Here is a 17,010-nt window from a genome sequence, read left to right as displayed (position 1 = left end):
GGCGAGTTTTACCTGCAAATAAAAGGGACCGCCATGGGTAAGAGGTTCGCACCAGCTTATGCTAATATTTTCATGGCTAACTGGGAGCGTGGTGCGCTAGCGAAGTGTCACCAGAAGCCTGCTTATTATTTGCGTTATTTAGATGACGTCTGGGGAATTTGGAAAGGCTCTGAAAAAGAATTTGAAGAATTTGTTGCAATATTAAATTCCCATGATCCGTCAATACAGCTCAAAACCGAGTTAAACAAACAAACCATAGACTTCTTGGACACAACTGTGTTCAAGGGTCCGGATTTTTCTATTAATTTCAAATTAGACGTTAAAGTTTTCTTTAAGCCAACTGATACACACGCACTCTTGCATAAGCAAAGTTTTCATCCTAAACACACGTTTCGTGGCATAGTCAAGTCTCAGCTGCTAAGGTTCTACAGAATCTGCACGAGAGAGGAAGACTTCAAGGCAGCCGTGAGAACTTTATTCGGAGCGCTACGACAACGTGGTTATTCTCGGAGATTTTTGAGGGCTTGTCTTAGTACTTTTCAGGAGGCTAAGCCTCGGGATCATGGAAAATTAATACCGCTCATCACAACATTTTCTTCAACAGGCAGGTTTCTGAACCGCAAGCTGAAACAGAACTTTGAGAACGAGCTAGTACGGCCTGGTGTGCTCTCGAACATCAGAGTAATCTCGGCATACCGTCGGAACGCCAACCTACAAGACATCTTGGTCCAAGCTAGGCTTCCATCCTTAAGAGCGGAGAAGCCACAGCTTTTGGACTCACAGTTTGTTAAGTTGCGGTTCGTCACTAATGCCAGAGACCACACAGTACACAGAATCCAACAGGGATTCTCCCCACGATCCAAGAATTGCATCTATGTTATATTTTGTAATAAATGTAAAATAAACTACGTGGGAGAGACAAAAAATACGCTGTCCACACGCATGATGCAACATCGTTACAATATTTGTAACAAGAAAGAAACAGAGACGCCTCTTGTGGATCACTTCCTTAGACATGGTTTAGCTTCGGTCAGGATGGCGGGATTACAAAAGAACGTACTCTGGACTGACCAAGAACGCAAATCCAAAGAACGGGAGTGGATCCGCCGTTTGGGCACCAGGGTACCGTTCGGCCTGAACCTCAGGCGCGACTAGTGTTCGACTTTTGGTTCCAGACCCTGGCGTTAGCCCCTTTGTTATGTTTTGTCCCTTTTCATGTTTGACCTTTGGCCTTAGCCTATTATTTGATATGTTATGCCCTAACCCTGGCCTCTAACCCTAACCCTAACCCCTAGCCCCAACCCTTAGCCCTAATCCCCAATCCTATCCCCTAACCCCACCCCTTTTCCCTAACCCTAACCCTAACCCCTAGATCTTACCCTAACCCCAACCCCCTAGGCCTTATGCCTAAACCTAAGGATTGAGGCTTGGTGCCTAAACCTAAAGGTCTAGGCCTTATGCCTAAACCTAAAGACTTAGGCTTAGTGCCTAACCCTAAGGGAGGTTTTTGGCCTAAGCCCAAGGGTTAAAAAATTAAAAAAATAAAAAATAAAAAATTTAAATATTAAAAAATTTAAAAAGCATAAATTGTATAATTGGTATTCTAAAAACATAACTTAAATGTAAGGTTAATAGGCTAAATTCTGTCTAAAAAGCATAAATAGTTTAATTTAACAATAAAAAACACTAATTGGAACATTATTTGGACTAAAATTTAAGGGTAAATTGGAAATTCCATGGCATAATTTTTTATATATATTAAAAAACAATTAAAAATTATAAATAGCATGATTATTTATTAAAAAACAATTAAAAAGCATAAATAGCACAATTACAAGTTAAAACCAATAATCTCATTATAAAAAACATAAATAGTATAATTATATATTAAAAAACAATTTATATTATACTTAAAAAGCTTAAATAAGTTAAATTTTACTTTAAAAACTTAAGTTTTAATATAAATATTGTATTTAGGTTAAAAAATACTTTAAATAAGTTAAATTATACTTAAAAAGCTTAAATAAGTTAAAAATACTTTAAAAACTTAAGTTATAAGATTAATATTGTAATTGTGTTAAAAAGCTTAAATAACATTTGAACATTAAAAATAATTCATAAGGGCTAGGCCATTTGTAGTTTCAATATTGTGTTAAGGGACATTTCATCACTTGGTGTTTTATTCAGTGCCTTGCTGAGTCTATAAAAGGAGGAGCCTCCCTCAGAGAGCTCATTTGACTGCTGGCTCTTGAACAGGCAACATCTCCCTGCAGCAGCTCTTCAGTCAGAGAGTGTTTTGTGCCGGATTTTTTTTGGGGGCCTGAAGAAGATCCATTTTAGGATCGAAACGTCGTCCCTTTCTTTCTGGCACACTTTTTCTTTATTTTATTTATTAATAAAAAAAACAAAAAACCAAAAAAATAATAAAAACTAAAAAACTACAAAAAAATAATAAAAAACAAAAAAAACACCAAAAATAAATAGTAGATTAGGTTTAGCTTGGTTTGTTAAGTTTCCTTTAAGGGTAATCCTCCCATTCCTTTGGGTGCGTCCTTAGTTGTTTGTTTGTTTTTTTCCTTCCCCCCTTTGGGGGAAGTGTTTTTTGTTTGCTTTTTTCAACATAAAAAAATATATAAAAGCAAACAAAAAAAGACAAAAAACTAAAAAACAAACAAAAAAAGTATAAAACTAATACAAAACAACTAAAAAAACTAATAAAAACTCAAAGACAAAAAACACTATAAAAACCAAAAGACAACAAAAAGTCTTAAAAAATAAAAAAATAAAACAACAAAACATGGATGATTGGGTGTTGGTGCGTCGGGGAGGGCGTCACCCGCGCACACACTTTAATGATGGGGGCTGGGGGGATGGGGGGTACGGGGAATGGAGTGCCCGTGCACCAGCTTTCCCCTCCGGGAGGGGGGGAAGGGCTCAGGCCCCTCTTCCTAACCCTAACCCTAACCCCCTAACCCCTAACCCTAACCCCTAACCCCCCTAACCCATATATATGGACACGTTAACCGAAATTACGGCCATTTTTCAGAAAATATATGAGAAAAAATTAATTAATGCAAAACAACGTAATTATCTGATCGGTGACACTGAACCCAGGGCTAGACGTTTCTACATGCTGCCTAAAATACATAAAGATCCCAGTAAATGGCGAAAACCTTTTGAAATCCCGCCGGGCCGCCCAATTGTTTCTGATTGCAATAGTGAAACCTATAGGTCGGCGGAGTATATTGATTATTTCCTAAATCCCTTAGCCAAATTACACAAGAGTTATATCAAGGACACGTATGACTTTATTGATAAAATTAAAAGGGTAATTATTCCAGAAAACTCTATTCTTTTCACTATTGATGTAGATAGTCTGTATACTAATATAGTTACGACAGAGGGCATTCAAGCCGTAAAAGAAATTTTTCAGAAAAATTACATCAAAAACAGACCGGACAGGGAATTAATTAAGCTACTGGAAATTAACCTAACCAAAAATGATTTCGAATTTAACGGGGACTACTATCTACAAGTGAAAGGTACAGCTATGGGTAAAAAATTCGCACCGGCATATGCAGACATATTTATGGCAGCCTGGGAAACGTCAGCGCTGGAAAAATGCAATAAAAAACCCTTACATTATTTTAGATATCTCGACGACATATGGGGTGTCTGGACCCATTCTATGCAGGAATTTGAAACATTTCTGGACATATTAAATAATCACAATCCCTCCATTAAGCTCAAAGCCACCACTAGTGAAAATTCTGTGGATTTCCTGGACACCACGACCTTTAAGGGTCCCAGGTTTTCCACAGAAAACAAACTAGACGTCAAGGTCTTCTTTAAAGAAACAGATACTCATGCGCTCTTACACAAGAGCAGTTTTCACCCGAGGCACACATTTGCTGGTCTCGTTAAGTCACAGCTCCTTAGATTCCATAGGATCTGCACACAGAGGGAGGATTTTATTCAGTCCACCAGGGTGCTCTTTCGTGCTTTGTCCAGCAGAGGGTACTCCAGGTCTTTCTTAAGACAGTGCTTCAGGGTGTTTTTACAGACCAAGCCCATCACTGTCACCACCGCTCTCCCCTTCGTAACCACCTACTCACCGTCGTCGGTGTCGCTGGTCAGAAACATTAAAAATAATTTTGAGAACATTATTAATATACATCAACCCCAGCTAAACATTAAAATAATAGCAGCATTTAGAAAAAATAAGAACTTAAAAGATCATTTAGTCCGAGCCAAATTAAAGCCGAATCAGACTTCCAAAACAGACCCGAACACGAGCTATTTTAAACAAATTAAATATGTTTATGACTCCTCCCTCCAAAAGGTCTTCACTACGGCAACCCAGGGTAGTATTCACACAAAAAATTGTGTTTATTTGATCACATGCAAACAATGCAGTATGAAATATGTGGGTGAAACTAGTCTAACAATTCAGGTCAGATTTACCTGTCACAAATATAATGTCATAAGACAAAAAAACACGGATCGCCATGTCGTAGCCCACTTTATTTCTCATGGTTGGAGTTCAGTCCAGGTCTCTGTATTACAGTGTAATCCACACTGGTCTAAACAACAAAGACGTAGATCAGAGAGAAATTGGATAACTAAATTGAGAACGATTTACCCACAGGGATTAAATGAGAGAATTTATTTCAGACCTTAAAAAGCTAATAAAAGGTCTTTTTTCCTTTTCTATGTATGATGTTTGTATCGTGGCAGGACGTCTTACTTGTATGCCTCAAAATGTGGATAAGTTTCCTTTCTTCCTGCATCTGCAGTCTCCCTGGAAATACCTGCAATAAAATGGAAGGTCATTATTAATATTATGGGCATGATGATTATTATTTATATCATTATTATGGTCATTATATTCATCATTATATATTATATATTGTTATACTTACCTTATACTTACCTTATACTTACCTTATACTTACCTTAACCTGATCCTTGCCTTTTTCCTAATCCTAACCCTCCCCTGTTCTCCTGACCCTAACCCTAACCTCTCTTGACCCCCTGGCCCTAACCCTAACCGTCATTTTGACCTCTCCTAACCCTCCCCCTAATATAAATACACAACTATTAATAAATAAATAAATAATAATTATAAAAGTAAATGAGGGTTTCCAGACACGGGACCTGATGGACGGAGAATGCACTGGGCTGTGCCACGCCTTCGGCGTGGCACGGCCCACACTTCCTCCATCCTAAACCCAACTATTCTAACCTAATCCCATGTCTCCCAGCTGTCCTAACCTAAAACCTATTAACCTAAGTTACCGGAAGTCTTTAAATTAGATAGGAAAAAGCCTCCAGGAAGTTGCGTACCCTGTAGAGAGCTCAAATAAATAGAAAGCCAAAGTAAGGCAAATGTCCAATAGACGATGGGAAGAGACACTTGAGTGAAAGGGTGGAAGAAGGACAGTTGGGGAAGGCAGAAGAAAGGGAAAGAAGAACTTGGAGGAAGGATAGGAAGAGGAACAGGAGGATAATAGAGGATTGGGAAGGAAGTTCAGGTGGAATAAAGGTGAAAAGCGAAATACTTACCGTATACGAAATCTGGACCGGAACCTGTAAAAAGAAAAGAAAAGGAAAATGTTTATCACAAAAAGTTAAAGTATACTTACCTCAAACCAAATCTGGACCTGAAAAAGAAAACTTACCTGGAAACCTAAAAAAGAAAGGGAGAAATAGAAAACTTACCTGCAAACCTAAAAAAGAAAGGGAAAAGATAGAAAAATAGGATTAAAATACAACTTATCGTATACGGGGATTGGCAACTTAAATTATAAGGGTAGGACAAAACCTAATTAGAGAGACAGGGGAAGCCGAAGGGGAAACAAGTGTTCATAAGCCAAACTGGCAGTACACTTATTCATTTGGTCAGTGCGCCTGAGGAAGGGCAAACAGCCCGAAACGTTGCGCCAAGGCTGACCAATACTACGGCCATTAGGCCTAATTTTTTGAACGCCCGGCACTTAGGTGCTGGGCATTGCATAAACCAAAATTATGGGCGATAAAAGCTAAATAATGTTTGAAAAGTGCTTGTGGGGGACTTGGCTGATGGGCCTTTTCAATGGAGCGTGCACTTTGGCACCTGGGCTTGCCCCGGGGGCCAACACTTATCTCAAACCTAACCGGCCAGATCCTTGGGGCCTGTTGGTTGGGTCCCTCCCTGCCCTGTTAATTTTTTAGCCCTAGTGGCTCTAACCCCCCACCCACCATCAAACCTAACCCTAACCATTTGACTACATGCCTAAACCTAACCATTGGACTACATGCCTAACCCTAACCCGAGGATATTTAAACCTAAAATTAGAAATTACTTTTATTCTAACCCTAATTTGCCCTACCTAGCCCTGGCCCACTTATCCCAACCTAACCCTAAACCCAACTATTCTAACCTAATCCCATGTCTCCCAGCTGTCCTAACCTAAAACCTATTAACCTAAGTTACCGGAAGTCTTTAAATTAGATAGGAAAAAGCCTCCAGGAAGTTGCGTACCCTGTAGAGAGCTCAAATAAATAGAAAGCCAAAGTAAGGCAAATGTCCAATAGACGATGGGAAGAGACACTTGAGTGAAAGGGTGGAAGAAGGACAGTTGGGGAAGGCAGAAGAAAGGGAAAGAAGAACTTGGAGGAAGGATAGGAAGAGGAACAGGAGGATAATAGAGGATTGGGAAGGAAGTTCAGGTGGAATAAAGGTGAAAAGCGAAATACTTACCGTATACGAAATCTGGACCGGAACCTGTAAAAAGAAAAGAAAAGGAAAATGTTTATCACAAAAAGTTAAAGTATACTTACCTCAAACCAAATCTGGACCTGAAAAAGAAAACTTACCTGGAAACCTAAAAAAGAAAGGGAGAAATAGAAAACTTACCTGCAAACCTAAAAAAGAAAGGGAAAAGATAGAAAAATAGGATTAAAATACAACTTATCGTATACGGGGATTGGCAACTTAAATTATAAGGGTAGGACAAAACCTAATTAGAGAGACAGGGGAAGCCGAAGGGGAAACAAGTGTTCATAAGCCAAACTGGCAGTACACTTATTCATTTGGTCAGTGCGCCTGAGGAAGGGCAAACAGCCCGAAACGTTGCGCCAAGGCTGACCAATACTACGGCCATTAGGCCTAATTTTTTGAACGCCCGGCACTTAGGTGCTGGGCATTGCATAAACCAAAACTATGGGCGATAAAAGCTAAATAATGTTTGAAAAGTGCTTGTGGGGGACTTGGCTGATGGGCCTTTTCAATGGAGCGTGCACTTTGGCACCTGGGCTTGCCCCGGGGGCCAACACTTATCTCAAACCTAACCGGCCAGATCCTTGGGGCCTGTTGGTTGGGTCCCTCCCTGCCCTGTTAATTTTTTAGCCCTAGTGGCTCTAACCCCCCACCCACCATCAAACCTAACCCTAACCATTTGACTACATGCCTAAACCTAACTATTGGACTGGAAATTACTTTTATTCTAACCCTAATTTGCCCTACCTAGCCCTGGCCCACTTATCCCAACCTAACCCTAAACCCAACTATTCTAACCTAATCCCATGTCTCCCAGCTGTCCTAACCTAAAACCTATTAACCTAAGTTACCGGAAGTCTTTAAATTAGATAGGAAAAAGCCTCCAGGAAGTTGCGTACCCTGTAGAGAGCTCAAATAAATAGAAAGCCAAAGTAAGGCAAATGTCCAATAGACGATGGGAAGAGACACTTGAGTGAAAGGGTGGAAGAAGGACAGTTGGGGAAGGCAGAAGAAAGGGAAAGAAGAACTTGGAGGAAGGATAGGAAGAGGAACAGGAGGATAATAGAGGATTGGGAAGGAAGTTCAGGTGGAATAAAGGTGAAAAGCGAAATTAAAATACTTACCGTATACGAAATCTGGACCGGAACCTGTAAAAAGAAAAGAAAAGGAAAATGTTTATCACAAAAAGTTAAAGTATACTTACCTCAAACCAAATCTGGACCTGAAAAAGAAAACTTACCTGGAAACCTAAAAAAGAAAGGGAGAAATAGAAAACTTACCTGCAAACCTAAAAAAGAAAGGGAAAAGATAGAAAAATAGGATTAAAATACAACTTATCGTATACGGGGATTGGCAACTTAAATTATAAGGGTAGGACAAAACCTAATTAGAGAGACAGGGGAAGCCGAAGGGGAAACAAGTGTTCATAAGCCAAACTGGCAGTACACTTATTCATTTGGTCAGTGCGCCTGAGGAAGGGCAAACAGCCCGAAACGTTGCGCCAAGGCTGACCAATACTACGGCCATTAGGCCTAATTTTTTGAACGCCCGGCACTTAGGTGCTGGGCATTGCATAAACCAAAACTATGGGCGATAAAAACTAAATAATGTTTGAAAAGTGCTTGTGGGGGACTTGGCTGATGGGCCTTTTCAATGGAGCGTGCACTTTGGCACCTGGGCTTGCCCCGGGGGCCAACACTTATCTCAAACCTAACCGGCCAGATCCTTGGGGCCTGTTGGTTGGGTCCCTCCCTGCCCTGTTAATTTTTTAGCCCTAGTGGCTCTAACCCCCCACCCACCATCAAACCTAACCCTAACCATTTGACTACATGCCTAAACCTAACCATTGGACTACATGCCTAACCCTAACCCGAGGATATTTAAACCTAAAATTAGAAATTACTTTTATTCTAACCCTAATTTGCCCTACCTAGCCCTGGCCCACTTATCCCAACCTAACCCTAAACCCAACTATTCTAACCTAATCCCATGTCTCCCAGCTGTCCTAACCTAAAACCTATTAACCTAAGTTACCGGAAGTCTTTAAATTAGATAGGAAAAAGCCTCCAGGAAGTTGCGTACCCTGTAGAGAGCTCAAATAAATAGAAAGCCAAAGTAAGGCAAATGTCCAATAGACGATGGGAAGAGACACTTGAGTGAAAGGGTGGAAGAAGGACAGTTGGGGAAGGCAGAAGAAAGGGAAAGAAGAACTTGGAGGAAGGATAGGAAGAGGAACAGGAGGATAATAGAGGATTGGGAAGGAAGTTCAGGTGGAATAAAGGTGAAAAGCGAAATACTTACCGTATACGAAATCTGGACCGGAACCTGTAAAAAGAAAAGAAAAGGAAAATGTTTATCACAAAAAGTTAAAGTATACTTACCTCAAACCAAATCTGGACCTGAAAAAGAAAACTTACCTGGAAACCTAAAAAAGAAAGGGAGAAATAGAAAACTTACCTGCAAACCTAAAAAAGAAAGGGAAAAGATAGAAAAATAGGATTAAAATACAACTTATCGTATACGGGGATTGGCAACTTAAATTATAAGGGTAGGACAAAACCTAATTAGAGAGACAGGGGAAGCCGAAGGGGAAACAAGTGTTCATAAGCCAAACTGGCAGTACACTTATTCATTTGGTCAGTGCGCCTGAGGAAGGGCAAACAGCCCGAAACGTTGCGCCAAGGCTGACCAATACTACGGCCATTAGGCCTAATTTTTTGAACGCCCGGCACTTAGGTGCTGGGCATGGCATAAACCAAAACTATGGGCGATAAAAACAAAATAATGTTTGAAAAGTGCTTGTGGGGGACTTGGCTGATGGGCCTTTTCAATGGAGCGTGCACTTTGGCACCTGGGCTTGCCCCAGGGGGCCAACACTTATCTCAAACCTAACCCTAAAGGTCTAGGCCTTATGCCTAAACCTAAAGACTTAGGCTTAGTGCCTAACCCTAAGGGAGGTTTTTGGCCTAAGCCCAAGGGTTAAAAAATTAAAAAATTAAAAAATTAAATAATTAAAAATTTTAAAATTTTAAAAAGCATAAATAGTATAATTGGTATTCTAAAAACATAACTTAAATGTAAGGTAATTAGGCTAAATTCTGTCTAAAAAGCATAAATAGTTTAATTTAACAATAAAAAACACTAATTGGAACATTATTTGGACTAAAATTTAAGGGCAAATTGGAAATTCCATGGCATAATTTTATATATATTAAAAAACAATTAAAAATTATAAATAGCATAATTATTTATTAAAAAAACAATTAAAAAGCATAAATAGCACAATTATAAGTTAAAACCAATAATTTCATTATAAGAAACACTAAATCAGAACATTATTTGGACTAAAAATTAAGTGTAAATTGGAAAAATTAAAAAACATAAATAGTATAATTATATATTAAAAAACAATTTATATTATACTTAAAAAGCTTAAATAAGTTAAATTTTACTTTAAAAACTTAAGTTTTAAGATAAATATTGTAATTAGGTTAAAAAATACTTTAAATAAGTTAAATTATACTTAAAAAGCTTAAATAAGTTAAAAATACTTTAAAAACTTAAGTTATAAGATTAATATTGTAATTGTGTTAAAAAGCTTAAATAACATTTGAACATTAAAAATAATTCATAAGGGCTAGGCCATTTGTAGTTTTAATATTGTGTTAAGGGACATTTCATCACTTGGTGTTTTATTCAGTGCCTTGCTGAGTCTATAAAAGGAGGAGCCTCCTTCAGAGAGCTCATTTGACTGCTGGCTCTTGAACAGGCAACATCTCCCTGCAGCAGCTCTTCAGTCAGAGAGTGTTTTGTGCCGGACATTTTTTTTGGGGCCTGAAGAAGATCCATTCAGGATCGAAACGTTGTCCCTTTCTTTCTGGCACACTTTTCTTTATTTTATTTATTTATAAAAAAACAAAAAAACAAAAAAATTATAAAAACAAAAAAACTATAAAAAAATAATAAAAAACAAAAAAAACACCAAAAATAAATAGTAGATAAGGTTTAGCTTGGTTTGTTAAGTTTCCTTTAAGGGTAATCCTCCCATTCTTTTGGGTGCGTCCTTAGTTGTTTGTTTGTTTTTGGTTTTTTCCTTCCCCCCTTTGGGGGAAGTGTTTTTTGTTTGCTTTTTTCAACATAAAAAAATAATAAAAAAAAAATATAAAAGCAAACAAAAAAAGACAAAAAACTAAAAAACAAACAAAAAGTATAAAACTAATACAAAACAACTAAAAACACTAATAAAAACTTAAAGACAAAAAACACAATAAAAACCAAAAGACAACCAAAAGTCTTAAAAAATAAAAAAACAAAACATGGATGATTGGGTGTTGGTGCGTCGGGGAGGGCGTCACCCGCGCACACACTTTAATGATGGGGGCTGGGGGGATGGGGGGTACGGGGAATGGAGTGCCCGTGCACCAGCTTTCCCCTCCGGGAGGGGGGGAAGGGCTCAGGCCCCTCTTCCTAACCTTTAACCCTATCCTTGCCTAACCCTAAATCCCCCTACCCTAAAATCCCCCTACCCTAATATAAATAAGCTCACTAATATATAAATAATTAATTATAAAAGACTAACTATAAGATTAAAAAGATAAATAATTCATTCATTTAAGGATAAATATATTCATAAAAACCTAAGTTCATGGAAGAATTAAAAACAAGCTCATTTTGGTTTATACTGGGGAAGGAAGAGGATGTGCTTTGGGGGTGCCATAAAAGAATAGATAAGGGGGTGCCATTTAAGAAATACCTGTGTGTGGGGCCTGAGGAAGACTAAATAAAGCTCGAAACGTTGCCAAAGAGACACACACAGAGGAAGAGAAACAAAGAAACGAAGAACAAAGAAACAAAGAGATACAAAGACAAAGAGAAACAAAGAGATATAAAGAGAAACAAAGAACAAAGAGAAAAAGAAATGAAAAGGGGTACGAAAAAAGTTCCGTATACAAAGTCAAAGTAATGAACATTTAAAAGGAAAGTAAGGGCAAGGAATAAAAGGACAACTAAGTCAAGCGAGAAAGAGAGAAGGGAAAGACTAATGGACAGTACAAACCAAACAACAGAGGGGAACATAAAACACAACTATAAGTGATATATAAAAAATAATTTATTAATAGATAACAAAGGCAAACCTGTCAGTGGGGGCCACTGGCCTCCTGGTCTGAGGACCGTGCACGCATGTTCCCTCCATTTGGAGGGGGCATTTCTATCCCTACAACCTAACCCCTAACCCCTAACCCTAAATATATAAAATAAATACACAACTATTAATAAATAAATAAATAATATTTATAAAAGTAAGTGAGGGATTCCAGAAACGGGACCTGATGGACGGAGAATGCACTGGGCTGTGCCACGCCTTCGGCGTGGCGCGGCCCACACTTCCTCCATCCTAACCTCAGTACCCCTCTTGCCTAACCCCAACCAATTTTAATTTCCTACCCTATTCTAACCCTAATTCTAATTTCTATTGCCCCACTTCTAATTTGACCCTTACCCACTATATCTAACCTAAACTAGTGCCCGCTGCCCCGGTATCCCAATTTTATGCCCCCTATTCTAACACTTCTACCCCAAGAAATTAACCCAAATTAAACACAAAAAGAAAGGGAGAGTGTTTGGAAAAAGGAACAGAAGGTCTGAGAGAAAGGGCAGTGCCACATGGCCTAACGAGGCTAAAGGGAGGAGAGGAAGGAGTGAGGTAAAGGGAAGAGGAAGAAGGAAAGCAAGGAGGATAGAAAAAGAGTGGAATAGGAAAAAAGGATAAGCAAAAAGTTAAAGAAAACTAAATAATTATATGGAAAATTAAATAAGGACATATAAGGAATTTGGAAACATAGAGGGGAAAATCTAAAGTTAAATAGACACAAAATTTAAACTTAAATATAAGACAAGACAAACATAAGTACAAATTTAACAAAATTACAAACAGAAGACAAGAACATACAAACACAAATACAAGAACAAATTTGACGAACATTATAAAAGGAAGGGTTATAAGGGAAAAGGAAGAAAAAGGGAAAGGATAAGGCAGAAAGGGACAGAAGTGGAGAGAGGCTCAGCATAGCACCACACTTCTCTTAGATCAGCACGCCTGAAGAAGGCCAACAAAGGCCGAAACGTCGCGGCAAGGGCTGATCTTGTGGCTCTAAGCCCAATTTTTTGAAACCCCACCACCTTCGGGTGGTGACACTTACGGCCCCCAGGGTGGAGAGTGCACGGTAGGTGGCTAATTTTTCTAACCTAACCCTTTCTATTCTAACACCTAACCATTTTTTCCTAACTCAAACCTCCACCCCTTTATATGCCCCATCTTCTTACCTTTCACACTCTACCTGAGTAACCTTTGACCTCTCCTCCACGTCGGGACCCCACGGACGGCATTCGCCACCTGACCTGTGCCTGATCCTGGTCGTGCACTGATGATATCCTCCACCTACCGGGAAACAGCACACACACCGGTCCAACGCCCACCTATGAGGAGAGAAGGAAGCAGGACCTACACAGAAAAATGACTCCTTCATTCCACTAACCACTCACCTCTCTGAGCAGCTCCTCTAGGTTCCAGGCCCACCAAACCGACTGCAGACTCCGGTCATTCTGTCCAAAGAGCACACTCTCACTCATCACACACATGCACGCACACACAGGCATCTTTCACTCAGTAGGGGATGTGTGGGTGCAGTCTCCCTGAATCCCTGTGCCAGTGCAACAGTAACCACAAGCCTGGCAAAAATAAAATTATATTTCCCCTCACCTTCCCTCAAAATCCCTTTCACCCTAACCCCCTAACGGGGGAAGGGCTCAGACCCCCTTTCCTAACCCCTGACCCCCTAACCCAAATTTTTTTCTAGTTCTTTGCAGCAATGAATATATATATATATATATATATATATATATATATATATATATATATATATATATATATATATTACAAAATATTTCCACTTTCTTTTGTATTTTGCTTTGGATAAAATGGAGCCATATATAGTCAGCTTTTATTTTGTATCTTGTATTTCTGTAGCTATTTTGTTTTCCAACTGCCATTACCTGCTGCCTGCAATACCCAAATTTCCCTGGCTAGGGATTAATAAAGTCTATCTCATTTTATCTTAACCCAACCCCACCCCCACTATTAAGGCACTGACAACACCAAGCAATAACACCAGACTCATCATAATCCAGCTGAGAAGGATAGTTCAGTGTTCATTATAGACAGAGAACAATATCGGTGGGAGGGCTACAGACAGCAAAATGACGATAAAATGTTTCCTAATACTGTTCAACTGGTAAACTAATTTATTCAGCCATTATATGATAACAAATTTATAAATGCTAAACCTGCTTTGATGTGTTCTTGACCACTATGAACTAACATAATACTTCTGTCAAATTCAAATCTACTACCATCTTAATTTCTGTGTATTTTCTACATAATACCACATACATACTACTTTTTAAGAAACCACACAATCATGCTCCTCTATAAACAACCTACCACCATAAACACACTTATGCTGGACTGGCTGAATCACAGTTGTTAAGTATTCCAGAGACTATGCACTCAGCAAGACGATTTCAAACAGGCCACTAGTGTTATTTTCAGCTTTGGCCACCAGAGGGTACTCTCCATCCATCTCTAGGAAATCCATGACAACTCTTCTACTGACCAAAAACATTGGTGTCTTCTTTATTGCCATTTGTTCCCACATATTTGCCATCAGCTGTTCTCAGTCGAATCTGGAATAACTTCACAACAAAATACAGTCTCTTATCATTCACAATAAAATATTGAACTTCTGTCTTTGATCCAGTGTGAACTTTTGAGACATGATTGACTGTTTCTTTGTTTTAACATGAAGTTTCCTGCTGTACTCCAACATTACTCCAACTCCAACTGTTGTTGCTTGCTTATAAATGTGTTTCATATTAAACTGGAAAGTAATTCCACTAAAGCTGAGGGAGGGAAAGGTTTGTTCACTGTGTAAAACATTTTGTTTTGCTGTTTGTTGTCAGTTTCAAACTTGGACATTTGTTTACTGAAGTTATTTCTGCTTCACTTCACTTCAGCATTTCACGTTTTACATGTTGCAGATTGTTACTGTTGTTGAACTCTGACACTGAACTTACCTTCTTCAAAAGTGTTTTATTACCTTTTCAAACATGATGAAGATAATGAAAAATGAAAAATCTGTCTTGCTCTCAGCTTCAACTCGTTCAGGTTTAATCGTGTCGTCCCTGTGGGAACTGATTTTCTCAGACAGGAAGTGATTAACTGTGTAAATCCAGCAGAACAAACTAAACAGAGATGTTTCCTGCTCAACCACAAACACACAAACTGAGGCTTTATCTTTAAACATACAGACACTTCCTGTTTGCACAAACTTCAGAACTTGAATGTTTTTAACCACGTTTTTAACCAGGTCTCATAATAAATCTTTAGAAAGCCATATTAAACATTTATGTTCTAACAAATATTTATGCCATAATAACAAAATAAGCATTAGAACATATAATTATTTATTGATTTTACTTGTGAAATCTTTATCCAATACATTGATTGTTTATAATATATTAATGAGTGAACCTCCTCCAGCTGTTTGTTTTGGTGAGGAAGAGGAAAGTGAGGAAGATGATGGTGAAGATGATGTTCAGGTCTTCGGACCCGGTCGTGACCTTTGGCGGTACTCTGGCAGGTGATGAAGTATCCAGGCAGCTGGAGTCAACAAGGCCACCGCAAACACAGACATGATGAAGAAACTTTGCTGTCAGAGACAAAAAAAAAGCGTTTTCATTATTTCCATAACCAAATTAATGAGATATTTTAAACATCATAGGACATCATCAGGATAAAGACTAAAAATAGATTAACTGTCTTTAGCTATGGTCTTTAATGTTTTTAACCCTAGTACTCAGTCTTAAAATTTAAAAATTTATTTGATAAAGATAAATTGTAAAATGTGTCTCCTGATTTCATCCTATTTATTAAAAAAGAAAACAATCTCAAATAATTCATGTTGTTCAGTTCATTTGTATTCAGGACTCACAATGAGTCATTTGTGACTTTAAACAAGAAATATTTCCAGTCAATTAATAAATGGACAGTCAACAGTCTGACAATAAAATAAATCGATTGATTGATTAGACTGATGCACATGAGAAATAAAGTGAGAACAATTTAATAAAAACAATTCAAAATGTCTGATGCTCTTCAGTTTAACAAAGCTGAGAAGAACAATAATAGGAAAAGTAGTATCAGTCATGTTAAACCAGTTCAATCCTTAAATCACATAAAAGATGCTCAGATTATTTAAAATCCAGCTGCCAGTTTTAATAAAAAACAAAAACAAATTAATTGCGACGTCTCTGCACAAACACTAAGATTATAAAGTTGTGTTAATGATATACCAATCTCTGAGTGGACTAAAACCAGAATATCTGTTTTTCTAGTTTGAATCCTCAAAAACATTCAAAGATTCAAAGTAGCTCTGACCCTGTTTCTGTGTCATTGAGTTAGCTAATTAGGTCGTTAATCACAGTTAAGTCTGTTAAACAGCCAGTTCATCAGTGAATCACTCAGTTAATCATTCTGTTGGTAATTAGTTCGGTGGTTCGTATTCACAGAGACTCACTGCGGCTCCAATCTTGTTTCGTGGAGGTTTGCTGTAGATCATTTTCTTTGTCTCTTTCAGAATTTCTTTTGGACGAGTCAGAGTCGAGACAGAAAGATTTCCAATCGTCCTCAGGACAGCGCTGACCATCGTCACGGCAACCAACACCTGCTCACTTAATGTTTGTTCTGTTTGTTGATGATGATGATGTGTTCACTTTGAGCTGTTCAGTCAGACTGAATCTGGAGTGTGAAGGACCACCCAAGGAAGAACAGGAGGAGGAGGAGGGGGAGGAGGAAGGAGGGCGTGCAGAGGTCACAGCAGACTGTTGATTGGACAGTCAGATAGCTGACTGAAAACTTAACTGCAGCAGCAAAAATAGGATCAATATAAGCAATCAGATGTAAATGTAACAGAAAAATGTTTTTAAAATGATCTGACTGTTTCAACAGTCAGTAAACAGTCTGTTAGAGCAGCTCAACAATCCAGCTGATTAGATTTCCTCTGCAGAACAAAGAGCTGACGGAGGAGAAGAAGAAAAGGACTGATGGAGGATGAGTGATGTGACGCAGAATAAAGGACTAATGTCATGTTTGATGTGCAGAAACAGACCCGTCGGTTAGAATCTGTTCATCA

At 38.5% G+C, this 17,010-nt stretch overlaps 1 long non-coding RNA gene across 1 annotated transcript; it reads right to left on the bottom strand.

Annotated features, from left to right (window-relative positions):
- Positions 1-14,970: 14,970 nt before the first annotated feature.
- LOC121622251 lies at positions 14,971-16,678 on the bottom strand. Its single transcript, XR_006007683.1, has 2 exons — positions 16,396-16,678; positions 14,971-15,528 (listed from the first exon to the last, which is right to left on the bottom strand). It is a non-coding gene; the product is annotated as an uncharacterized LOC121622251 (long non-coding RNA).
- Positions 16,679-17,010: the final 332 nt, after the last annotated feature.

Source organism: Chelmon rostratus, chromosome 18 (genome assembly GCF_017976325.1).
Source record: "Chelmon rostratus isolate fCheRos1 chromosome 18, fCheRos1.pri, whole genome shotgun sequence".
NCBI classification, from domain to species: Eukaryota; Metazoa; Chordata; class Actinopteri; order Chaetodontiformes; family Chaetodontidae; genus Chelmon; species Chelmon rostratus.
This window is presented reverse-complemented; position numbering and strand designations above follow the sequence as displayed.